This window comes from Macaca mulatta, chromosome 5 (assembly GCF_049350105.2).
Source record: "Macaca mulatta isolate MMU2019108-1 chromosome 5, T2T-MMU8v2.0, whole genome shotgun sequence".
Taxonomy (NCBI): domain Eukaryota; kingdom Metazoa; phylum Chordata; class Mammalia; order Primates; family Cercopithecidae; genus Macaca; species Macaca mulatta.
This window is the reverse complement of record NC_133410.1, coordinates 37,368,163-37,395,202: the sequence shown is the minus strand read 5'-3', so window position 1 is coordinate 37,395,202 and position 27,040 is coordinate 37,368,163. Positions and strand designations below refer to the sequence as shown.

Genomic DNA, 27,040 nt, shown 5'->3' with positions numbered 1-27,040 from the left:
GCCAGTGAACAAAACGGTATGTTTTGTGGATTTGGGTATATGCAAGGGTCCTTGACCCAATCTCCTGTGTACGCTGAGGGACAACTGTCCTCATACATTTTTAATATATGTGTTTTAGTCCCCTCTATTTCTAGCATTGTCACATCAGAATAGATGGTTCCTTTATCTATGCATTAGGTAACCATTGTCATATAGAAAATCTCCATACCAAATCTTAATTTTTATATAAAGGATGTGTGCATTTAAAAGGCAGAAGGAGGGCGGCATGTTCCCTCCTGTTGAGGAGGTGTCTTGAAAATTGCACACAAAACTCTTACATCCCAGTGGCCACATGGTCACACATAGCTGCAACGGCGGCTGGTGTGATACATGGTTTGATTGCAGGAAACCGTGTGCTTAGCTGAAAAACATGGGATTATATTATCAAAGGAAGAAGGAAAGGATGGATACTGGAGGACAATCTCTGGCACACCAGGCTGTTCTAACTATGTGGAATACTGTATACAAAGCACTTAACTCATGGCCTGCCATATAGCTACTTGGAAAATAAGTTTGTAATTTATTCTTATTGATGATATCTGGCATCTGAAACACATGCAGAAAATCATAAATTCAAATCAAGCAAGGAAAGGTCATAGAAAAATGGGAGAAGGAATCATGTTTAAAATCACCATGATATTATGAAATGGCTCCTCCTTTTTCATGCGCACAAAAGCACTGCCTTTGCTCACGGGCAGCATCCCCAGGGCTTCAAGGAGGGGGATAATGAACAGAGGCTTCGGTAGCCATCCCTGGCAGAGTCAGTCCACACCACATAACCTACGGGACAATGATATCACAGGTGGCCATTGGTAAATAATTTCTACTGCAGCAGTGAATGGAAATGCAGTTTTCATTATACTAAGGAAATTGAAATCTCAGCCGGCCTCTGTGGGTTCCATCCAACCTATCCTTCACTGCTCATAAGATTGTGTGTTGTTTTCATTCCCCTCATGATTAACCTTTGTCAGGAAGGGTAGGGGGAACTGGGTGATTGAAATCCCCAGGAAATCTCCACGTTGTGCTGCCATTTTAACAATCTTCCGCAACCATCCTAACACCAGGGCTCTGAACAAGTAGGAAGGAGACTGCTTTTAATTTAAGGTGGAGATATTATCTAGTGGGGAAGGTTCTGGATGGCCAGCCTGAATTGAACGGGTAATAGACACGCAGCCAATATGGAGAGAAAAATGAGAGAAAGTGGTGGCATCGGAGGACCTATGTCATTGAAATTTTCTCAAAGGTGTTGGACAACTTTCTTTGGGTGAGAGATTTGGGCCATCAATACTGTGAATGCCTCTTGCTATGGTTTAAGTGCCTGTGTTCCCCCCAGATTCATATGTTGGAATCCTAACCCCCAAGGTGATGGTCTTAGAAGGTGGGGCCTTTGGGAGGTGATTAGATCATGAGAGTAGAGTCCTCATGAATGGGGTTAGTGTTCTCATGAAAGAGACCCCAGAGAGGTCCTCACCCTTTCTATCACGTGAGGACACAGAAAGAAGAGGCCATCTATGAACCAGGAAGCCAGACCTCAAATCCGCCAGCCTTGATCTTGGACTCCCCAGCCTCCAGAAGTGTAAGAAATAAATTTCTGTTGTTCGTGAGCCACCCAGTCTATGAGATTTTGTTATGGCAGCCTCAATGTAAGACACCTCCCTACATAAACTATGTTTTCAACTCAATACTTGGCTCTCTGAATTGCAATAATTTGTGGCTGTGCAAATTTTCTCTCTTCTTAGAGAAAAGTTCATTGAACAGGAACCGTGAAGACTTGTTCCTTCAGATTCTCCTTTTCTTTTATTTCTGGGTCGTGTCTCAGCTCCTAATCTCTCAGAGGCCCCTCACTTCCTTCCCTGTCATTGCCAGCTTCTTCCTTGCAGATTTTATTTTTGCACCACCCACTCAACGGAGGAGGCAAGGAGCTAATAGATTTGTGGCAGTGAGAACATCTGCTGAGCCACATAAATCAAGGCATTCAGTCTTATAATTTTGTTGAGAAAGCAGAAGAGCAATAAACATCTTTATTTGGCAGAGGCCCGCCCTGCTTACAGCTTAAGGTTTTATCTCTCCCCTGTTTTTTTCTGTCACTGCTCATCTTATGACTGAATGGTTTCTGGCTGCCATTTTGTTAGCCCAGAACTGAAACTGTATCAGCCATGTGCAAGTAATTTACAGAAGGAAGACTATGGTAAAATCAGGAAGGAGGGAAAGTTTGAGTTTAGCAGACAGCCAGGATCAAAGGCTTCCCAAAGACCCCTGTACCCTGGCATGTTTCAGCCACCATCAGTTCAACAAGGAGTGGTGCTGGGGAGACCCGTCTAAGCCATCCTGGAGAGCTGAGTGTCTTTTCTGTCTGATTGCCCAAGGCATTCACAGAAAAAGAATTGCCATAGCCTTCATTTATTAATTCATGCATCCTCAAATTCTTCTTGTTCAGTCGCTCTTTTGGAGGCTACTTCTTTTTGCCATGAATGACAGAAGTTCATGGGCACTGGAGCTAAATTCATCTAGGTCTCTCAAAGAACAAGCTACCAACTCGCAAGTCAACTAGGATTTGAGGTCAACAACCACTTCCCTGGTGAGTCAGTTGGGTTTAAGTTCCTCTTTAAGCCTAGAAGCTGCTCTGCTCCCACGCTTACCCTTTCACCTTGCTTCATTTCCATCTGCATTTCAGGGAGACATTTGAGCCTGCGGATGGCAGCACCAACTAGGAGACCAGAGAGCCTGACTTTCCTCACCTTCTCCTTTTGCCTCTCGAAATCAGCAAAACCACGTAATGCTCCTCTCGGACTCCAAAGAGGGAACTGATTCCCGCTCCTGGGCTTCCTGGGGGAAAGGCAGGCCAGCAGCGCCATAGGACAGATACTGGGCTGAGGAAGGAAAGAATTATATCACAGACTTTAAGGCTATGAGGAATCCTAGAGGTCATCCATCCCTGCACTGACGAATGGGAGTACCATGATCAAGGACACACGCACACCTGTGGCAGAGCCAGGACTGGAAACTAGATGACTGGCTCCCAGTCCAGGTCTCTCTCCAGTGTGCCCAGTGTTCCCAAAAAGATGCCGGACTGATTGGTATCAAAGGACATTCCTCAAATGCCGGAGTCCTTAATATCCCATGAAGATACCAAATAGACATAAATGTGGAACAATTGAGAGAGAGAGGAAGGAACCTCTTTTTATTTATAACCATTGGGTGCTCCTATTGGCCTATTCATGATGGAGGGGAATTGAAGGGATCTGCAGGAGAGGAAGGGAGCGGATGTAGCAAGACAAGAACAGAGCATGGTGGCCGGGAAAGTCAGTTATGGGACCAGCCTTCCCGTGTCCACATCCCAGCCCTCACACTTACTTAGGTGGGTTGCTTACACTTTCCATGCCTCGATTCGTTCATCATAAAGTGGAGATAATACAACTATCTACTCGAAAGGTAAGGACCAAGTAAATTATTTCATGGAAAGCACTTAGCACAGTACCAGACTCATAGCCATTGTTCATATTACGAAGCATCAGGAACAGCCAGAAGAAAGTCACACAGCACCGCTCAGGCCTGACAGTAAATAACTCACCTGCCCAATTTCTAGCAGTGTTGCTAGAAGGCAGTAGAATGCACTGAAAAAGGCCCAAGTAGAAAAACTGTATTCATTATCATTTGTCAATTTAAAAAAAATAAATAAATAAAAATAAGTAGACTAACGTGAAATAAATACAACTTTTAATTTGGGAAAAAGAAACTGTAGACTGGGCGCGGTGGCTCACGTCTGTAATTCCAGCACTTTGGGAGGCCAAGGAGGGTTAATCACTTGAGACCCGGAGTTTGAGACCAGCCTGGCCAACATGGCAAAACCCATCTGTACCAAAAATACAAAAATTACCCCAGGCGTGGTGGCACATGCCTGTCATCCCAGCTACTCGGGAGGCTGAGGCAGAATCGCTTGAACCCATAAGGCGGAGGTTGCAGTGAGCCGAGATCGCACCACTGCACTCCAGCCTGGGCAATAGAGTGAGAATCTGTCTCAAAAAAAAAAAAAAAAAGTTTTTCTTAAAACAGGCCTCAAATTTTTATGTGCTTCGGGTCACACAAAACTTGGATCTTCTCCTACTGCTCTCATGGGGCTGACATCCTAGTTGTGAGAAAGCAAGCAAACACCTTAACAAATAAATATCTACTTAATCACATGGTGATCGTGTTATGACATAACAAATAAAGGCACGGTAAGAAGAGAGGGGCCACTTGATTTGCCCAGGTCAAGACCCTCTCTAAGGAGGTGTTATGTGAGCAGAGATGGAACAAAGGGAGTTGTTTCTACTTTTTACTACTCTAAAGATTGCGGTGACTCACTGTCTTATACACAAACCTTTGTGTAAGCTTCTGATTATTTCTTAGAATCTATTTCTGGTAGTGGAGTTAATGAGTCAGGCGGACAAATGTTTTTAAGATTCTTAAAACCATGGACTGAAACCTCTCTTTTTAATGAGATTTCTCATTAGAATTGTGAAAGAAGCAATTGACAAAGCCCTAGATTCCAAGGCATCCTAGATCCATATTTAAGTTTGTTCAAAGTTGAAAGACGCTTAGGACCTTTAAGGGTTACTTGTGTCTGGACTGCCAAGGTTATCCATGCCCCACATCCTAACTAATCTTTCTCCTCCTATCCCCAAACGCCTACATGCATTTCTTTATCCTAGAATTATTTCTTAAATCATCGAGTTTTACTGTGAAAAGGAACCTTGGGGCCCGGTGCCATGGCTCACACCTGTAATCCCAGCACTTTGGGAGGCCAAGGTGGGTGAATCACGAGGTCAGGAGTTTGAGACGAGCCTGGCCAGCATGCTGCAACCCCCGTCTCTACTAAAAATGCAAAATATTATCTGGGCGTGGTGACAGGAACCTGTAATCCCAGCTACTTGAGAGGCTGAGGCAGGAGAATCGCCTGAACCCGAGAGGCAGAGGTTTCAGTGAGCCAAGATCGCGTCACTGCACTCTAGCTCAGGCAACAGTGTGAGACTCTGTCTCAGAAAAAGAAATAAAAGGAATCTTGTGAGGATGAGCCCATTCCACTTCCCTATTTTATTGCTGTGGAAACTGAGGCCCGGAGATATGGCTGACTTGCCATAAGCCTCACAGTGAGTTCATGGTCAAGCCAAGATAAAGCCTCAATCTCCTGATTCCTGTTTCTGCAGCCAAAATCAATGACAAATGAAATGTGCACGCAGTGTTTTGTGATGGCAAAACCAGGGACAGAAATTTTAGAGGAAATACCCATGGATATGGCCTGCCAAATGTACCTTCCTGGTTGTGAGCATTATTAATTAGGTAATAAATGCAAAGGACATAGGACAGTGCCAGAATATTTTAACCGATGAATACTATGGTGGCAGAGCGAGGGGCATGTCCCAAGACCAGATGAGGGCCCCGTGGGAAAAGAAGCAGGTGTGGGGTAGTGTGGAGTGGTCTTGGAGCCTAAAGGCGTGGACTACAGACCTCAGCAGAGGGACTGGACGCGGCACCTCCAGAATCCCAGGAGCTGGGGAAAGAATCACAGGAGACCACCTGGAGGGACAGAGATGCTTCGGCCTGGGTCAAGGGAAGCACAGGAGAGAGTAGCCAGCTGGAGGCCTTTGTGGAGCTCCTGGCAGGGTCAGCTTTAATCATCAGCCAGGCTGCTGCAGGGAGGCCAGCTGTCCGGCCCAAAGGGCTTAGGCCGCCCAGCCACATGAGAGCTGTTTTATCCTCATCCCTCTCCCCTTTCTGGGCTTCATTCCAGGAATGGAAGGAAATAGCAGCAAACAAAGGGAAGGAGGTGAGCAGAGGGAGGGGAAAGGAAGAGAGCCACGACCCCTTCCCACAGCAGACCTCCTGGGTGAGACAGGTCCCAGCCAGGGAAGGAAAGAAGATTTAAAGCTAAATTATTTCTGAAGTTTTAACTATTACCTGGGACTTGGAATGCTAAAATCTGAATGGAGGCCATTTTCTGCAACTCAAAGGATATTTTATTGTCTGAATGTGACCTTGAGATCACTGGTCTACCCAAGTCATCAGCAGGGGTAGAGGAATGCTGCCCCTACCCAGTAGAATTTAAAGAGGCAATGAGAGGCCCCACAAAACTTAGGTCCGCCCCTACTGCTCTCATGGATTTACAGGTGATGATAGTAGATAGATAGATAGATAGATAGATAGATAGATAGATAATAGGTAGATAGGTAGATAGATGATAGATAATAGATAAATAGATGATAGATAGATAATAGCTAGATGATAGATAATAGACAGATGATGGATAGCTAGATAATAGATTGATAGATGATAGATAGGTAGATAGATAAATTGATAGAAGATAGGTAGATAGATGACAGATAGGTAGATAGATGATAGGTAGATAGATAGGTAGGTAGAAGATAAACAGATAGATGATAGGTAGATAGATAATAGATAGATAGACAGATAGATGATAGATAATAAATAGATGATAGATAATAGATAGGTAGATGATAGATAATAGATAGATGATGGATAGATAGATAATAGACTGATAGTGATAGATAGGTAGATATATAAATCAATAGATATAGGTAGATGATAGATAGGTCGATAGATAATAGGTAGATAAATAGGTAGATAGATAAACCGATAGATGATAGGTATATAGATAGGTAGGTAGATAAACTGATAGATGATAGATAGATAGATAGACAGACAGATAATGATGATGATAGATAGATAGATAGATAGATAGATAGATAGATAGATGATAGATAGATAGAGTTGCATTTTGTTCACAGTGTCCTTTCCACCTTTTCGTAACGTTCCAATTACACGTGATTTTAATTTGATTGTTATTCTGGCTGTTACACACGTGCAGTGTTGTTTCCTAAATAAACACTTACCACTAACAGGACCTATGCTGATTCCACTCTCATGCACCCACTCATGAGTCATAATTAATTTTTAGACATCTTTGAAGAATCACCTTCCTGATTGTATGAATGAAAATTTTATTTTCTATAGTAATACACATTATACAGGCCAATATTACTCTGAATTCAACATAAGCTCAAAATGGCAATTATTGCCTTCTAACATCTGCAAACTATAGAGTCCCATACAGTGTTTTCACTCTATGATCCAGACCTCCCCCATCACTCTCAGTCAAAAGCCTATTCTGTACAGATTACATTTAGTCAGTTTTCTATTCATTCATTCATTGGATTGGGTACCCTCTGTATGCAAATCCTTCTGTGAGGTGCTGGAGATACAAATTTGATAGCTGGATGACACACAGTCCCTGCCCTCAATGCACCCACCATCTAGTACCATATGAATTGATGGATATTAAATTGTTGTGATAACCAGTGATGAGGATGATGTCAGCATTGTATCCAAGGTGCCGTGGGAGCACAGGAGGAAGTAGTTCGCTTTCTTTTGTAATGACTCAGATCAGTTTCACAGAAGAGAAGATCAATGGGGCTGGAACAATCAGTAAGACTTTCCCAGGCAGCTGAAGGGGGTCATGTCAGGCAGAGGGAACAGTTTGTACAAAGTGCTGTACAAAAGCATGAGTCAGGAAAGCCTAGGTTATGGTTTGGTAATAAAATGACCCTGAAGCCTTCGTAGCTGCAGATAGCTGAAGTTTATTTCTCACTCAGGTCGCATGTCTAATCAGGTCAGCTGGGCAGGAGGAGTAAGGAGCAGGGCCCTGCTCCACATAGTCACTTAGGGACCCAGGCTAGTGGGTCCAGCTGTACCACCTGGAACATGTGGTTTGTAAGATGGCATTGCAGGAAAACAAAAAACAGCTGGAATTTAGCACACTGGCTCTTCAGTGCTTCAGCTCAGAGGTGATACATATAATTTTCATCCACAGCCCGTTGGTCAGAACTAATCACATGCCTTCCGGGGTTGCGAAATGTACAGGAACACATGGCTATTCTGTGAGTAATAAATGTCTCTGCTACAAGTACAAAGCATGAAACAGTTTCCTGGGTTCAGGGAACTGTGAATGCTTCACAATGACTGGAATGCTTCACAATGAATGCTTCACAATGAATGCTTCACAATGACTGCAAGAGGAAGTGTCAAAAGAGGAGTTCGGAAAAGTAGGGATGAGATGATGAAATCTCATGTGCTATGCATAGGAATGTGGACCACCTTATGTGCAGAACAGAGCTTGAGAAGAGTTCTAAACGTGGTATCATGGTAATACTGGTGTTTTAAAAATGTCTCAGCCAGGCGTGGTGGCTCACGCCTGTAATCCCAGAACTTTGGGAGGCTGAGGTGGGCGGATCACCTGAGTTCAGGAATTCAAGACCACCCTGGTTAACATGTCGAAACCCTGTCTCTACTAAAAATACAAAAATTAGGTAAGCGTGGTGGTGGGTGCCTGTGGTCCCAGCTACTTGGGAGCCTGAAGTGAGAGAGTCACTTGAACCTGGGAGGCAGAGGTTGCAGTAAGCCGAGACTGTGTCATTGCACTCCAGCCTGGGCAATAGAGTGAGACTCCAACTCAAAAAAAAAAAAAAAGTCTCATGCAGCAACGCGGAGAATAAGTTGGAGGGGGTTGAAACAAGAGATAGAAAAACTAGTTTGATTCTTACAGTTGTCCAGGTTAAAAATGATGAAGAAACTAAAATAGGGATTTGGGGAATGAATATGAGAACTGTAAAAGAGATAGTCGTTAGAACATCATGACTATGTAGATATAAAAGAAGGAGAATAGAATGACTTCCAAGTTTCTGCTTTAGGACCCAGTGCCCCCAATCAGGACAAGGAATACAGGAAAATGAGTGAGTCCGGGGAAAAGACATGGAGGCCAATTTGAGATCCAGTGAGTTTGGGTTACCCGCTGGGTATTGTTATGGGTTGAACTGTGTCCTCCCAAAAGAAGTATTCAAGTCACAACCTCAGTGTCTCAAGATGTGACCTTATTTGGAAATAGAGGAGTTGCAGATATATTTTGTAAAACTGAGGTCCTCCTGGAGTAGTATGGGCCTTAATATGACTGGTGTCCTTATAAGAAGACAGTCACGTGATCATGGAGGCAGAGATTGGAGTGATACACCTATAGGCCAAGAAATATCAAAGATTGGCAGTAAACTTCAGAAGCTAGAAGATGCCAGGAAGGATTCTCCCCTATAGGCTTCAGAGGGGGCATGGCCCTGCCTGAATTCCAATTTCAGACTTCTAACCTCCTGAACTGTGAGACAGTGAATTGTTATTTAAAGTCATCCAGTTTCTGGTACTTTATAATGACAGCCCTAAGAAACTGATGCACGTATCCAGGTGGAGCTGTCCAGTTGAAAGGTTTGGATGAAGTCAGACCAGTCTTCTTCCAAAAGACCAGGAAGGGAATGCTAAGGAACACAGAGCATGCTGGGGCCTGTGCCGGAAGAGGTTTATTCTGCCCAGGGGTGGAGAGGAGGAAAGGGGATCGCACAGGGAAACCTCACGATGAGGATGACACTTGAAAACGGCTTTGGGGAATAAATAGCAATCTTTTTCCCTCCTAGTTGATGATAAACTCGTGGGAGCCAAGTTTACGTATCTATTCAAGTACAAGTATTTGGCAAATATTTATTAATAAAGCATTTTTGTGTTGGGCTCTGTGCTAGGTATTAAGGATATAATGGTGACCAAAATGGGCATGGTCCTTATTCTCATGTCACTTAGAATCTAGTGAAGAGACAGACATTAATCAAATAGTCACCCAGAAAAATATAGAAGCACTCATTCTGATCAATGATATGGAAAGAAACTACCAAGTGTTAAAAGAACATATTGCAAGGAAATTATTCTAGCCTGGAGTTTGTTCTAGCCTGGAGCTTTTACAGGAAGTGATGCTTGAGCTGAGATCTGAAGTTAAAGAAGTCAATTTCAGAGGAAGAAGGAAAGGGAGGAGAAACAGTCCAGGCAAAGGTTCTGACAGAGGAAGGAATGGGTTTGTGCAGATTTGGGAATCTGAAAGACAGCCAATGTCACTGCAGGACTGAAAGTAGGTGGAGTTCAGCAGTGGTGGGGAGGGGTGTGTGTGTGTGTGTGTGTGTGTGTGTGTGTGTGTGTGTGTGTGTGTTTAGATCACCTGAATGAGAATGGTTGGAGAAGGGCTGGAAGCAAATCAAACCATTGAAAAAGATTGCACTGGTCCAGCCCAAAGAGAATGGTGGCCTGAACCAATATGGTAGCAGTGGAGATCATGAGTTCAAGAAGTATTTCTTTGGCATCTAATGAAGAAAAACATAAGTTAAGAATAAAATCACCTCCCTGTAGATACAGCTTTTCCATACTGTTCCCTTCCTTGGGGTTTTAAAAGACCATCTGTCTGAAAAGGTGACGTTGATGCTTCGGTATAAAACACCTTGACATCTGGTAATAAAGACTCAGTCTACAAAGAAGAGGAAATTGAGTGGTGTTCTGGGGATATAGTGAGACTCACTCAAGTTGGGGAGAGGGAGGCACATCAAAGAGAGAACAAGAGGTTAGACCTTTGAAGACTTTCACAGGCCATGGAGGACCCAAGGCAAGGTCCTGTCTGAAGACAGGGATTCCTACAGCACCTGGCAGCAGTAAGTTTGTCTCATCAGATACTCTCTCGGGAGCATGACACACAGAACTGTTTCAGAAGGAATGTAATGTACAATTGAGCTCTCCCAAGGCGTTCTGCAAAGCAGTATTAACACCTGGAAAGCACTTCGCTTCTAGAGTCAGCTTTTACTCCTCTGCTGCACTTAAACTCTGGATATGAGATGGGAATGAAGTCCAGAGACTGTGGCTGTTGCATTACATAAGAGGGTGTGCCTCTTCCCAGGGGTGTGGCTTGCACTTGACCTTCTCATGAGTGTTACATGCCCAGCTCCTGAAGGGGGGTGCTATAGTTTGGATGCTTATCCCCTCCAAATCTCATGTTGAAACTTGATCTCCAGTATTGGAGGTGGGCCAGATAGGGTGTTTGGGTTATGGGGACAGGTCTCTTGTGGGTAGGTTGATGCTCTCACTGGGGGAGGTTGGTGAGCGAATTCTCATTCTTTTAGTTCCCTCGAGGGCTGGTTGTTAAAAAGAGCCTGCACCTCCCTCCCCTTGCTTCCTCTCTTGCTATGTGGCCTTTGCACATGCTGGCTCCGCTCTGCCTTCTGCCATGAAGGGAAGCAGCCTGAGGACCTCATCAGAGGCAAGGGTTGGTGCCATGTTTCTTACAGAGCTTGCTAAGTCATGCACCATATAACTTCTTTTCTTTAGAAGTTACACAGCCTCAGGTGTTCTCAACACTGAATGGCCCAAGAGAGATGACAAAGCCTTAGTTCATCCTGGGTGCTGGCATGGTTGCCGACTTGGGATTTGTGAAGTTCAGATTGTTTCCTCAATTGGGTACCAAATTAGATCTAAAACGCTGCACTAGGTGGGCCTCATGTTCATTTTCCTTTTCCATCATGCCAAGGAAGGATGGAATTTGGAGAAATAAAGGGCAACCAGCCGTCATTGTACACTTGAAGTGTCCTACAACTGATAGAATCTGACGAATACTGTGGAATTCCTTTGAATCTTATCTTATTGTTGTTCAGTAAATGATGGAATGGACTCTATGAACATAATTTAAATCAATGTTTTCATCTTCATAACCAAACAATAAGTTATTATAAAATAAATGACTCAATATTTGTTTAATGAGAGCATCATATTTATATTTATACCCAAATTCCAATGACTCTGAGCTCCCCAAACAGCAGAACCCGAGTCTTTCTTTAAAATCTTCCTTTTTTTCCCAGCAGTCTCAAAGGGAGGTTAGTGCCTCAACCACAAGAATCTGCCACTGTTCTCCATTTTGTTCGTTTGCAGTCAGTAGCCCATTAAACAAATTTTCAAAGAAACCCATTGTCACCGCAGGTGATGGTGCCAACACCAATCCCTTCCCTGACTCATCTTGTCATTTGGTCCTAAAGCAGGATCATCTGTGCCCAGACGCTCACAAAGTCTTTCATAGAACCAGTTTCTTTAGCCTGTGGGCCTTACCTCTCTCACCCGTGAAAACTCAAACTGGGTTCCCAGGCAGGTTAAGGACAAAGGCCGTGACATTGCTTTACTTTCCTTGTCATCCCTATCTCTCCACAGGACCAGTGCACCCCCAGTTCCATCTCTCCCATCTGTCACACAAGCCCCAGGCCACATCAATGATACCCAAAGAACCACAGGGACAAAAGCGCCATCACTCCTTACAAACCTCACTAACAGCATCAGAGCCTCTGTCCCATGTATATGCAAGTACAAATTAATATACCCATAGAAAAAGAGCCCGAAGGCCGCACATCATGCTGTTTTAATAATGGCCATGACCCCTGAGGGTGAGTGTAGGGATGTTTCTTATTGTTGCCTCCTGAAATATCTACTTACATGGCTTTTCAAATTGTTGCAGTCATTTGCTTTGTGATGTTTCAAAAATTATGCAATAACATACAATTTACATTTTATGATGCAATGCTTTCACTTTAAAAAATATCATCTTAGATATTAATATTTGGCTAATAACTAGAGGCCCTTCAATTTATGTTGGTCTTTCTATAAATTGCATTCAACCATTCAGGAATTGTTATTTGAGGGTCATCTGGCTGTGTGTGTCAAGCGAATACAGAAGCCGATGAGAGCTAATGTCTGTAAGTCTTACAGTATGCCAGGCTCAGGCACCGCAAAACCCACCCTGAGCTCTGGGCAGGGACTGGAATCACCACACTGACAAGGAAATAGTGGCTTAGAGCACATACAAACTGCAGTTGATGCCAGATGAGTCCTGTAGAGGCCCAAGTTCTGCAGGAGCCAAGAGCCCTAGCACCTTCCCTGCGGGGTATCTGTTAAGAGCACCGATTTGGGGACTTCCTCAGTCACCAATCAGCTGGGCTCCCCTCCCTCAGGGACACATCATTCCTCTTACCCCAAACTCCTGCATCTTGGAAGTAGCAGGGAAGAGCTGGGCCCTTCTGTGGCCCTTCACCCACCCCTACCCCCCAGGCTCTTACCGAAAGTCAGCAAAGCTCAGCCAGGCCACGTTCAAAGCAGCTGTGGGCCCGCCACGCCCGCCCCACCCAATCTCCTGTAAGAGCTTAAGTCAACAGGCACAGAAAATCAGACAGGCCATCTTGGGATAGGGAAAGAAAAAAAAAAAACCCCAGCAGCTGCTGCCTAATTGGCATTCTAAATAGCTAGAGGCTTCCAAGTACAGAAATGAATTAAATAAGCTTTTTTTTTTTTCCTTTTCAGGGTGGAGTACAGGCTCCAGGTCTCCACCCAAGTCACACCCTCACTTGCAGCTATTTATAATATCTAAATGCCAGATGGAACCTGCCCGGTGAAACGGAGGACTGGACAAAAGGCAAAGACCCAACAAGCCCAGAGCTCCCTGGAGCAGACACAGAGCCGTAGGGGACCCGGGGCCACTGCAGGGGAAGGGAGGATGCAAAACCACAGGGAAATGGGGCGGCTGGCCCTTTCCCCCAGGCTCAGCTTCCCTGGCCAGCAGAGAGCTCCGGGAGCAGCTTCTGAATGCTTCCCTTCTATTCCACAGACCATGGCGCAGGGCTGCGTGCTGGGCCCGGACTCGGGCTGTACCTGTTGGCTTAGGAGCAGCCAGCAGAGTCCAGGAGCACTCACCGGGCAGTGCAAGTCAGAGCAGAATGACCAGCAGCCAGATGTGGGGTTGGCTGGGGCAGGCAGCTGGGGTGGGGCCCTGGGGCCAAGTAGAAGTTGGCACAAAGTGGCCCACGGTGGTCTTGAGTGCAGAAGCAGGGGTGCGGAGGGCACATCCTGATTTCCTCTTTTATCCGATGTGGCTTTATGGCTGTCAGTAACCCCTCAGAGACTGTATTTCCTTGTTTGTGAGATACAGGCTGTAATCAAAGTAGCCGGCTGGAATTTTTGAGCACATTGAAGAGACAGTGAGTGCTTAAGATATTTCTGCAGCATTGAAATGGCAGCTGCTACTATACGACCTTGTGCTGAAATGCAAACCTGTCTCTATGTCGGCTACTGTCTGTACCAGTGACTTGCAGGACAAACAGTTCCCTTCCTCCTGGAGGGCCAAAGGGGCTTGGAGACATATTGCATCTCGACTTTCCATTTCCTGCCCCTGATGTGCAGTGGCAGAATGAAAAGTTGGCTTGAGCTAGCAAGTCATTTGAAATATGAACCTGATAAAACCCGACTCACCTCCTGCTGTCCCAGCTGAGCTGGTCTGCTAGCGAGTTGAGGCAGTTTCTCCCCAAACGAAAGCCCTAAAACCCTCCTCTCATCCTCTGATGAAATCCCCCCCTCCTGTCTCAGCACAGCCCCAGTGTCCCCTCTCCGGGAATTCTCCTGACCCTTAGACCACATGGGTGTTTCTTCTAGCACTTCTAAAGCAATGCCATCCAATGGAAATAAAGTGTGAAGCACACATATCATTTTAAGTTTTCTGGTAGCCACAGGAATAAAAGTAAAAACAGGCTAGGCGTGGTGGCTCACACCTGTAATCCCAGAACTTTGAGAGGCTGAGGTGGGCAGATCACGAGGTCAGGAGATGGAGTCCATCCTGGCCAACATAGTGAAACGCTGTCTCTACTGAAAATACAGAAATTAGGTGGGTGTGGTGGCGCATGCCTGCAGTCCCAGCTACTCGGGAGGCTGAGGCAGGAGAATCGCTTGAATCTGGGAGGTGGAGGTTGCAGTGAGCCAAGATCACACCACTGCACTCCAGCCTGGTGACAGAGTGAGACTCCATCTCAAAAAAAAAAAGTAAAAACAAAGAAGGTGAAGTTAAGTTTAATGCTATGCTATGGTTTAAATATGTCCCCCAAATTTTATGTGTGAGAAACGAAATGCCAAATTCGTAAGTTATTTCAAGGTGGGTCCTTTGGAAGGTGATTAGGATTGGACCAGGTCATGAGGGTGGGGACCCCCACCAATGACAGTAGCAGCTTTATAGGAAGAGGGAGCTGACAGGCATGCTCTTGCAGCCTTGCCATGTGACGCCCTCTACCATGACACAGTACAAAAGCCCTCACTAGAAGGTGTCACCATGCCATTGGACTTCCCAGCCTCCAGGCCATGAGCCAAACACATGTGTTTTCTTTATAAATTACCCAGTCTGTGGTATTCTGTTACAGCAACAGAAAATGGACTAAGACGTACTATAGTCTACGCAACACAATGTACCAAAAATAAGTGTAATCAATATAAGCATTAATAAAATATTTTACATTCTTTTTTATACAAACTATTCTAAATCTGGTGTATGTTTTATACTTACAGGGCATCTCAATTTGGATTAGCTACACTGCCAGAGCTCAGTCACTCCCGTGGTGAGTGGCTACCACATTAGACGGCACAATCCTAGAGCATTTACTTGAGCTTGTATCTTTTAACACTTACTGCTCTGTGTTTCAGACATGGGTAGAGTTGTTAAGGAGGTAGGGAGAGCAGTATTCCATATGCGGGCCAGTCTGAGAAGCCTGGCAGGAGAAACTGCAATCGGAGGTTGAAGCTAGGAAAAGTGGTGCTATGGTTTAGATGTTTGTCCTCTCTAAATCTTTCATTGAAATGTGACCTCCAATGTTGGAGGTGGGGTCTCATGGGAGGTATTGGATCACAGGAGCAGATCCCTCATGAATGGCTTAGTGCCATCCCATTGGTGATGAGAGAGTTCTTGCTCAGTTCACACTAGATCTGGTTGTTTAAAAGAACCTGTGACCTCCTTCTTCTCTCTCTTGCCTTGTGATGTGCCTGCTCCTGCTTTGCTTTCCTCCACAAGTAAAAGCTCTCCAAAATTCTACCAGAAGCTGTGCTGATGTCAGCTCCATGCTTGTACAGCCTGCAGAACTGTGAGCCAATTAAACCTCTTGAGTTGATAAATTATCTAGTTTCAGGTATTTTGTTATAGCAATGCAAGAACAGACTAACACAAGTGGGATCCAGGCTCAAATCACTGCACTTCTCTCTGGTCTTCTAGGCAGTCCCTTCATGTTTGCATGTTAGTCTTGGGGTGGGGATGCATTTTGGCTACTGTGAATAAAACACAAGCAGCATTTGCCTGCAAATAACTGCAGGACACTGGAACACTGACAGCTCTGCTTTGAAACCTCTCTGTCAGAGAAGGTTGATGTCTTCACTCCCCTCCAAGCTCTCACAGATGTAGTGAAGCTTCTGAAAGGAGCCTCCCAGGGAAAGGGATCTGATGGGGTAAGAAACAGAAAAAAATAATAATAAAAGGGGAGACTCTTGGGGCCACCAGCTGTAGGAACACTGGCAGCCTTGTCATGCAGTCTCACGAACTGGGAAAGCTTCCTAGGCTTCCAAAGTGTCTGTAGTATTTTTGGGTTTGTGGCCTTTGAATGCTTGGTGGACCTCTGCATATGAGAAATAGTTTCCAAACTTACTACACAAAAAATATTTTCTTTTGGTGCTTTGAGTTCAATTCTGATCCTACCAGTGAACACGGAGGCACTTCCTGACTAATGAGGTGTTTGTGGTAGCAGCCGCACTCAGCCCCACTAAATCACAGGATTATGATTCCTGCCTTGTGCACAGAATGCTAGAACTTTCTGGAAAACCCTGGAAAGGGCCAAGATGTGACTTTGTGGCTGGTACCTACCAGTCCTGAAGCCAGGTTTCTTGCACGTCCCCACCTTGCCGGGGTGGCTGTTTCCATTTCTGGAACAGTTTTGGAGCCTTCCTAAGCCTGGAATTGGCTACCTTTCCCAGGTGTTCACTCCTCCCTGTTGACTGCCAATAATGCGCAGACCACTGATACGGTTTGGCTGTGTCCCCACCCAAATCTCATCTTGAACTGTAATCCCCATAATCCCCACATGTCTAGGGAGAGACCTAAGGGGAAGTGATTGAATCATGGGGGCTTTTCCCCCGATGCTGTTCTTGTGGTAGTGAGTGAGTTCTCTGGAGACCTGATTGTTTTATAAGGCAGTTTTCCCTGCTCTTGCTCATACTTGCTGTGTCACCTGCCACCATGTAAGACGTGCCTTTGCTTCTCCTTCATCTTCTGCCACGATTGTAAGTTTCATGAGGCCTCCCCAGTCATGTAGAACTGTGAGTCAATAAAACCTCTTTCCTTTATAAATTACCCAGTCTCAGATAGTATCTTTATAGCAGTGTGAAAAGAGAATAATACAATCACCAAGCTAGTTACCAAGAGGATTTGGAGTCTGGGCAATAGGAGAAATCACGACATTTGCTCCAGGGGAATGTATGGAGATAGCCTGAACCAAATAAGCCTGGCCAACCTGTCTTGAGCGAAGCCCTGTTCTCAGGGAGGTACCAGTTGTCTCAGAATTGAGCCAGCAGGTAAAGCTGGGCCTCCCTGGTTTTGTCTGGGCTACTATTATGTCCACCAAAAAAAGACCACATGGATGCCTGGCCTCAGAAGATATAATTTTCCAGAGATATTGTTAGAATGCACTGCCTTGAAAAATAATTTGTTTCTTCTTATCACCATAAAATGTCAAAAATTAAAATGCTAAGGAAATGAGGTTCTTCTGATAGCTGACCTTTTCTGGTTAAGAGGAAACTATTTTTATTTTCACCAGTGATGCTGAAAATCTCTGTCTCATGGACCAATGCCTGGGCCTGCTTTTAATCATCCAGGACCCTGCTGGGCTGCAAGGCGCTAAGAGTCCAGATGACGTAGTCTGTAGACATGCAACATGTAAGCCACTGAGTCAAACCCGATTTCCAGCCTGCTGCTGGCCGCTGGTATCTTGTTTCTGTTTGGTTTTAATCAGACCCTTTCTATGTGCAATATTTTGTTATAGTGTGTTCCCTTTCCCTAAAAATCAAAGCATAAAAATTCAATTTGAGGGCCCAAGTTAACTGGGTTCCACTTGAGGAATGGCTCTAGCTGGAGCAAAATGTTTTGGCTCACGCTTAGCGCCTGACCACATTTTGACTATGGGATGACTTTAGCATTCACTTGGCAAGGGCATTTCCATTTGGCTCCCCGTGAAGTCATAGAAATTCTAGTTATTTCTGCAGTGTGTGATTGCCTGGTTTATTTATAAGAACCATCCATCAGGATTGAGCTGTTCGTTCGTCTGGAGCCACTTGTATTATCACAATTATGAAATGTTTATTTTCTTAGATCAGCTTGAGCTGATAAAGCACTTTTGAGCCATTAAGAATCTTGTAAGTCAAGATAGTTTAGATAAGGATAAGATTTTTTTCTGGTGGGGCTAAATCAGATGAATCTATGGCCTCTCCCTTGATTGGGCTATCACGTTAAATGGGTGTAACCATCACACACTCCTCTGAGAGGTGGGGGATTTGCAGCCAGTCCCCCTTGTTTCCTCTGGCTCACATCCCAGCTGGGAAGTGCAGCTCCAAGGAACCTGGGGAGATGAGGCCACCCCAGCAAGGCAAAGGCAAGTGATGAATGTTCCAGGCCTGCAAGGCCTATTTGCAACCACACTGGGCACAAGAAGCTCAAAGAAAATATTTCATATTAATGAGGGTTGAGCAGGCTCATGGATTTACATTCTAAGCACCAGTCTATTCGAAGGGCAATCTGGCAGCGTCTGTCAAAAATGAAAGAGGCACTTTCATCTGTTTAGTGAATATCTGATTGCCTCATGTCCAAGTGTTGCCCAAGATATAACAACAGTGAGGAAGTAAGACCTTTTCCTCACAAATCTTACTTTCCTGTGGCAGAGGGACAGACAGACAAGCAACCAAACATGGAGTCTACTGTCAGAGAGCAGTAATTAGTATAGACAGGGCCGGATAGAGACTACAGGGCAGAGGGGGCAGGGGCTGCCTGTTAGACAAGGTGAGACCACAGTGAAGTGAGGAAACAAACCAAATGGCTGACCGGGATGGGAGCTTCCAAAGCAGACGGAGCAATGAGTGCAGATGCCCTGAGAGGGAGCATGCGGGTTGTCAGCAGAGCAGAGGCCAGAGAGTTGCAGTAAGTGAGGAGGAGAGGTAGGAAGCAACGTCTGAGAGCAAGGAGGGGTGGGGGCAGATCTTGCAGAGCCTTTCAGTAGAGACTGAACTGTCTCTGATATCCACGTTCCCTTCTTCCCTTTGTAATAAAATCCCCTCATCTTTTTTTTTTTTGGTTTGTTTTTTCCGAGATGGAGTCTCGCTCTGTTTTCTACGCTGGAAACAGAGTGCAATGGCGCGATCTTGGCTTACTGCAACCTCTGCCTCCCAGGTTCAGGTGATTCTCCTGCCTCCGCCTCCCAAGTAGCTGGGACTACAGGCGCCCACCACCATGCCTAATTTTTGTATTTTTAGTAGAGGCAGGGTTTCACCATGTTGGCCAGGCTGGTCTCGAACTCCTGACCTCAGGTGATCCACCAGCCTCAGCCTTCCAAAGTGCTGGGATTACAGGCATGAGCCACCACACCCTGCCAAACCCCCCACCATCTTTGTGGGGGCTCACATTGAGACCCTATCTCCCAGCCTCTTGTGCCACTGGGTGTGGCTCCATCAGTAAGTTCATGCTAATGGACCATGGATGGAAATGGTTTCTGCTATTTCTTGGTTCTGTATTTATAAAATGGGCAATGGGCAATGTTCCCATCGCTTTTATCCTTTCTCACAGGCAGAGCAAAGAGCTGGTGCTGGTGAACCTATTTCTTCCCTGTGGACAAGGCAAAGTTTCCAGGGCAGAGTTTCTTAGAGAAAGTGTGGTACCTAGACCTGCATACTCAGCATCTTCTGGAAACTTACCAAAATGCAAATTTTCAGGCCCCCTTCCAGAACTACTGAATCAGAAACCTTGGGGGTGGGGCCCAGCCATCTGTATTTTCAGAAACCTTCCAAGGGACTCAAGCTTCAAAACCACTGCCTGAGAGCAGGGTTGCTCAACATCAGCAATACTGACATTTTGGACCCATGATTCCTTGTTATGGGGGCTGTTCAAAGTATTGTAGGATGTTTAGCAGCCATCTCTGGCCTCTACCCACTAGATGACACTAACACATACCCTTCTTCGTTCCCCAGTTGTTAAAAGCAAAAATGTCTCCAGACATTGTCAAATGTACCCCAGGAGACAAAATTACCCCTAGTTGAGAACTACTGCCCTGGAGGTTGGAGGAGCAACAAGACAGAAGGAACCTGGGTCTTCAGTTGGCCTTGTAGAACAGAACCGCTCTCCATTCCAAATGGCCCACCTGCCCTCTGCACTGCTAGTAAAGGATAGAGAAATTGCATTTTGTTTGAGCAACTCTATTTTGAGTGACTGCACAGAAGCTTAAACTGCATCCCAACAACTGCCAGCCTTTCAGGGCCTCATAAGTACTTAAGACTTTGTTTTAATGTGATGGGAAACCACTAGAGTTTGGTTAAAGCAGGGGAGTGACATGATTTGTTTTGAAAGATCCACTCTGGATGCTGTGTGAAGAACAGACTGAGCAGATGTAGAAAGGATGTGTTTGATGGACTAGATGTAGGATATGAAAAAAAGGAAGGGGTCAACTAAGCATCTGAGTGAATGACAGTGCCATTGACCAACATGGAGATCTGTGGGGGACAGGGTTGATCTGACGGGATGGGGATCAGGACTTCAGTTTGTGCGCTTTGCTGCTGTGATTCACTGAATTTATCTTTCAGATACATTTACAGATTCATAAAGGTATTATGTGCAAATATGCTCAAGGCAGATAAACTCAAATGTCCATCAATGTGAACCTGGTTCAATACGTTGTAGTGCATCCAAGCACAGAAATATTACGTTCAGTTGTTAAAAAGAGTGAGTGGGCTGAGCATGGTGGCTCACGTCTGTAATCCCAGCACTTTGGGAGGTCGAGGAGGGCAGTTCACGAGGTCAAGAGATCGAGACCATCCTGGCCAATATGGTGAGACCCTGTCTCCACTAAAAATACAAAAATTAGCTGGGCATGGTGGTGCGGGCCTGTAGTCCCAACTACTCGGGAGGCTGAAGCAGGAGAATCTCTTGAACCTGGGAGGTGGAGGCTGCAGTGAGCTAAGATCATGCTACTGCACTCCAGCCTGGCGACAGAGTGAGACTCTATCTCAAAAAAAAAAAAAAAAAAAAAAGAAGAGTGGAGTGGATTTGTATAGTGCAGTGGTCAAGAGTATGGGCTCTTGAGTCTGAACTGCTGGACTTGGTGGCCTTGGGCAGTAGGCATGACCTCTTTAGATGGCTTCCCCAACTATAAATTAGGATAATAATGGTACCTGTCCTATAGTTTTGAGGATTAAATGAAACATACACAGTATTCATCAGTATTTAGCTCATTCATTAGTTATCTCTTTATGAGTGTGAACTATTATTTCTATCATTGTCTACATGTACTGATATGAAAATATTCCCAAGATATTTTTTAAAGAGCAAGGTAACCAATTAGTGTGTATAGTGTTATCATTTATGTGAAAAAAAGAGTATCTGTATAAACACACACACACATACATCCTGTAATATGCATATCAATTCATCCTGTAGTATGCCTATCAGTTTTTGGAGGAAGAGATAAGAAACTGCTAAGTGATTAGTTTTGGGAAGTAGGATATAGGTTGAGGGGACTTTGGAAAACTTTGTTTTGTATGTTTCTGTTGTGTGTGCAAGTTTTTAGCACATGCAACATATCAAGGAAAGAAATATTTTAGAAAGACCACATATTGAAAGGTGGAAACTAGGTTGTTGGTTTTTGGGGTTTTTTTTTTGTTTTTTTTTTTAAACTGTAGGATTTCTTGGCATCCTTAACACATGCTAACATATTTTTAATCTCTCAGAGGAGCAAAATCCTTGAAATGGCGTGCCTCAGAGCTCCCCAGTCTAGGAAACAGGGAGGGCTAAGGCTGGCCAGAACCACAGAAAAATCTAGGCTAGGCATTTTGCAGTAGTCAGACCGCTTTTCCCACATTCAGTTGGGAAAGGTGCCTTAAGTCATGACAGCTCTTTCAGATAACTTTTGACTGGTCCCCAAGCAACTCGTTCTTAAACCCCGTAAGTTGTCTTCATCTCTCCGGTTTATGCCTCCCTTTGTAGATGAATGACCTGCAAGTTCCCCAGAAGCTGGAGGAGGGGGAAGTATCTGTGCTCTACCACCCTGGGCACCTCATTTCCCACGTGTGTTCTGAGATGGGTACATGCCTGTCCCATGCCCTGGACCTGGGTGAGCTCTCCTGGCACAGTCTCCCCTAACTTCTTTACCTTCTCTTGTTCCCTCCATGTGTGGAGGCAGATTTTTCTTCCTCCTCTCAACTGCCTTTTTTGGGGTTGGGGGATACTGGGAGGGCAGAGCAACTAAGGGATCATTCATTTTTAGTATTTACTAGTTAATATTTTACTACTTATCAAAAAGATTCTCAGACACACAGAACTCCTAGTGACCTATCAAAAGCATTGGAAGCTAAATGAGCCCACACATCAACACTTACTTCCCAACGAATAACCATGACCATGTCTTTCCTCATTCAATGAGTTAATATTTGTCTAAGGGGCTCACAACGGTGCCTGGCATATGGCAACTGCTGTTCTTATTACTGTGTCATTATACTCTAAACTCAACATTTCTCACTATTTAAGAGTCTCTGGAATTACTCAGATTTTCAGTAAACAATTTTATACGATGACTGTGGAACACAGAGATAAGCAAGTGACGTGATCTGCCAAGTATGAGGTCTTCATCGCAGTGGGAAAGTGAGAATAAAGCAGAACTACAGAACAAGAATAAACAGACTCGCTCTTCAGTTACCGCTGTTGCTAATGAGATGTCTCAGATTCTGTACTTGTCCAGTGGGATTCTCCTTCCTATGTGAGTGGTTCTTAAACTTTAGCACACATCAGAATCCCATGGAGAGCTTGTGAAAAAAGACTGTTGACTCCACCCTCCAGAGTTTTTGAATTAGTAGGTTGGTAGAGCCCATTAACACAATTCTAACAAGTTTCAGAAGATGCTGAGGCTATTGGTCTAGGGCCTACACCCTGAGACCCACTGCCCTATACATACATTTAGAACCTGACATTTAAAAGTGCATCTTGCTGGAATCAGGTCATCTGGCCAGCTTGTCAACATCAATCAAGGTCCTGTCTGTCATTCATTGCATTTAGTCGGTGGCATCCATGCATCCAAGAGCATGGTCCCTAGGGCCTCATACAGATCTCATGATACACATGTGCACCCGGCTGGCTAAGGAAAAAACCTCAGTCAGTGAGACCCCTCCTTTTTAGGCTCACCACAATCCATTATCCAGCACAGCATTTTTCAATCCTAAACTTTAAATTCACTGGGGAACTTAAAAACAAAAAACCACCCAGGCCCTCCCCCACAGTGTGTGTGTGTTAGCCTGGAGTACCCTTGGGCCCTGGTACTTTAAAAAATCTCTCTGGTTGATTCTGTTGTGCAACCGGGACTGAGAACCACCTCCTAGAGGTCTTTCTGGTTTTATTAAATCAACACAATCGAACTCTCCTACTGCTCATATCACTTTAACTCATTTAAGTTATAATAAGCCTTTATTTAAGGTATTGTGAGAGGTAGTCAAAAGCTTTGCTGACCTCAAGGTATATTTTCCTACAGCTTCCCATCTTCTATATGGTCACTGTACTTTCAGAAACATAAAATTACATTGGGCTAGCATGACATGATCTTAAGGAATCACCTATTTTAAATGTTTGCACTGTTGAGGAATTTTGCCTGGGGCCAGTCTCAAGCTCACATAACTGATTTAGTTCAAGTCATCATAAGTAATGATAACATTTATTGCTTGTTAACTTGGTGTCTGCCACAGTACTCCGTGCCTGTCATAAATATTAGCACAATAATCCTATGAAATAGCTGTTATTTCCATTTTACAGACAAGAAATCAGGGTCAGATTCCAGCTGACTCCAGGGCCTGTGCTTTTAGCCGTGAGATGTTGCTTCTATTTATATTTACCTGGCTCCATCTTGTTCCCCAAATGTTTTACAGTGATTTACAAGGATATTAAAGATTTAAGAAAGCATGAAATAACTGGAATGAAGTAGAATCGGAGAGGGTCAAAATGAGTCAGAACCAAATGCCTGCACATTTGCTAATGGGAGGGCCACCAATTTGGTTTTGAGTGTTCTGGAAATGTCAAGTTAAAATAGGGTCACATGTTCAATTACACAGTTGACATCGGATTAAAAACAAACATTATTTGGGAGAAATACTTGAAAAGTTCTGGGGCTTTCTTAAAGAAGGCACTGAGCATTAAAGGGAGGACTGCAAGGATATCCTCATGATCCATGCAGACAAGCGTTTCATTGGGCTCAATGAACCATAACTTACGTCATCCACTTCCTACCTCATTAAATAAACTGGGAAGTTTGGCTGGCTCTGTAATTCTTCAAAGATCTCTGTCTTCCCATTTCCAGTGCCTCTTTCCACCATTGTCACCTCATTCCAAAAAAATAGCAATAGCAGTTGAGCAATTTTTTTTCTTTTTTTGCTCAGATTTTCTGAGTACCCTGGAATGCAATTTGAACAGTCAGGATTTACTTTTGTAGAATTTCACAAAGTCTCTTTTAGGCTCTCATGCCATGAAATCACACCTAATTTTTTCCTCAACCTTAAGGAATGTCTTCCCAATGCCCAGTTTCCCTTTGCAGATGATAACGGCAGGAAATTGACAGGGCTGTGTCCACTGGCTGTCAGATCTGCAGGGGACATCATCATAAACTGAGATAACAAGGTCACCCCCTGCCGGGTGCCCACTACAATGTCCATTTCACCAACTCATTCTTCCTTGCAGTTTAATGCTAAGTTAAGAATAGCAGATTCCCTTGTGTCCATTAAAACTGTCAGTGGATCAAGCCAAGAATTTATCATTTATACTTATTGGACTATACAGTAATGGAACATTTATCTTGAAAATATTGGTATTTTCTTGCCATCTGAAAGAGACATGGTGTTAAGTGGGTGCTGAGTGGGTTAGTTTGTTTGGGCTACTCAGACTGGATAATTTATAAACAACACTTCTGGAAGCTGGGAAGTCCAAAATCGAGGCACCAGCAGATGTGGTGTCTGGTGAGGGACTGTTCCTCATAGAAAGATGGCACCTTCTTGCTGTGTCTTCACATGGTAGAAGGGCAAGGTAGCTCCCTCCAGCTTCTAAGTGCACTGATCCCATTCATGAGTGTAGAGCCCTCATGACTTAATCATTTCCCAAATGCCTTGCCTCTTAATTCTATCACATTGGATATTATATTTGAACACATGAATTGAGGGGGGATGGGGCAACATCAACATTCAGACCACAGCAGTGGGTTTGGGTTTTTTTTAAGGTCTTGGCTCAAGACTCAAAGCTAGGATAGAATCATTTGTCATTTGGAAGGGACTCTTCCACCTTCTAATATTAAGTCACCCAGAACACTCTCACCCAACTCCTCTGTTAGCTGGTTCCTTCCCAGTCTCACTTGAATACCAGCTCCTCAGCTGAGTCTTCTCTGAACATTCTAGGTAGGCAGCCCCCACCTCATGATTGATTTTTTGTTTACTTATTCCAATTACCTATCTCCCTCACTAGAATAAAAGTGCAACGATGGCAGATACTTACTTTGTCGTCTCAGGACCTAGAACAAGGCTTGGTACATAGTTGAGGGCTGGAGAGTGAAAGCAGGGGAGACGTCATGCTCACTGAGCTGGATATGGAGAGGCAGGCAGGTGAAACCACACTGTGCAAAGACAGTACAGCTATAGTGAAGAGAGACAGATCCAGAGTGAAAAAGCTAATATCCTTTCTAATAACCAACCCATTTAGATGACTTGAGCATATGAAATTTAGGAGTAAATTTGATGTCACTTATTTCAAAGAAAGGAAATAGATTATGCCCTCCTTGGTAAGAAGTACCAAGCAGAGATAGGCATTCGGTATCATTAAGCAGACCCGCATGCAAACTTGCCTCTATTTCCCTAATGTGCTACTTCACCATCTGCACAGTTTCCCCAAGATGGCACCTCAGGAGGTCACCCTGTAGGGTGCTGAGAGCCAAAGCCCAAGTTTAACAGTAATCAGAGTCACCTCTTCCAACAGTTGGAAGAGATTAGAAATATAGTTACAGGGTTTAGAAAGAAAAGATTTCTGGAAGAGCAGAAAGGAGACACCCCAAATTGGTCAACATCGATCCAAATATGGAATAAGAAAAACAAGGGCAGGAAGATGTAGTCAGAAGAGTGAGGAAAGCAGGCAAATGACTGGGAAAAAGGATGTAACAAAGCTGTCCCCCCACCCCTTGGCCATGCCAGGTTGTCCAGGCTGTCTTCAGTGGGTCTAAGGAAAGGGCACTGCAGTAATAAAATGCCGTGATTCACAAGGAGTGATTCACAGCCTCCATTCTTCACACACACTGTTCAGTTCCTCTCTGTCTTCTCAGCCAAGCACTTTGCAGGCTCAGAACCACGAGTCTTCGGTGGCACTGCAGGGAAGGGCTGGGCGCGAGATGGTGTCTACAACAGGACCATGCAGGTGAGCAGGTAGCCATGTGGCCAAAGGCCTTAGACTAGAACTTGCTACCTCTGTCCCTACCATGATTATTCAGAACAGAGGCTCCAAGCGGGGTGGGCCCAGGAAAAGATGATGGAGGAAGTGCTAGAAAGTGCTTTTCAGAAAAGGGTTTGGAAGTGTTTCTATGGGTTAGGTCATGTTTTGGCCAAAAATCATGTGAGGGTGTTACTCAAACAATTCTGGAAACTGCTTTTATAATTTGTTCAAAACTTTCCAAATGAAGGGTTTCGGTGTTTTAAAGTCTTCGGTTAAAAAGTATAAAACCCTTTATACATTTGTGTCATCTGCCGTGAGAGAAGATGGAAATTCATTACTCAGATTTCCACAAAAACCTTTGCATAACTGATGAAGAAAAAAGAATAAGTAATTATGACTTAATGTGACTAGTTGTGTTCTTCTTCCATTTAGAGTTACTAAATTTTGAAAGTCAGTGCATTAAAAGCAACCATAAAACTAAGCTGAACTTGTAACTGACATCTGAATTACTAATCACAGTTTTAAAGCATTTACAGTAATGAAATGCTCATTATTCTTAAAAAT

At 44.3% G+C, this 27,040-nt stretch overlaps 1 long non-coding RNA gene across 1 annotated transcript; it reads right to left on the bottom strand.

Annotated features, from left to right (window-relative positions):
- Window positions 1-660: 660 nt before the first annotated feature.
- LOC144341139 (uncharacterized) lies at window positions 661-25,408 on the bottom strand. The gene is made up of 3 exons (XR_013417809.1): window positions 24,302-25,408; window positions 2,778-2,909; window positions 661-819 (listed from the first exon to the last, which is right to left on the bottom strand). It is a non-coding gene; the product is annotated as an uncharacterized LOC144341139 (long non-coding RNA).
- Window positions 25,409-27,040: the final 1,632 nt, after the last annotated feature.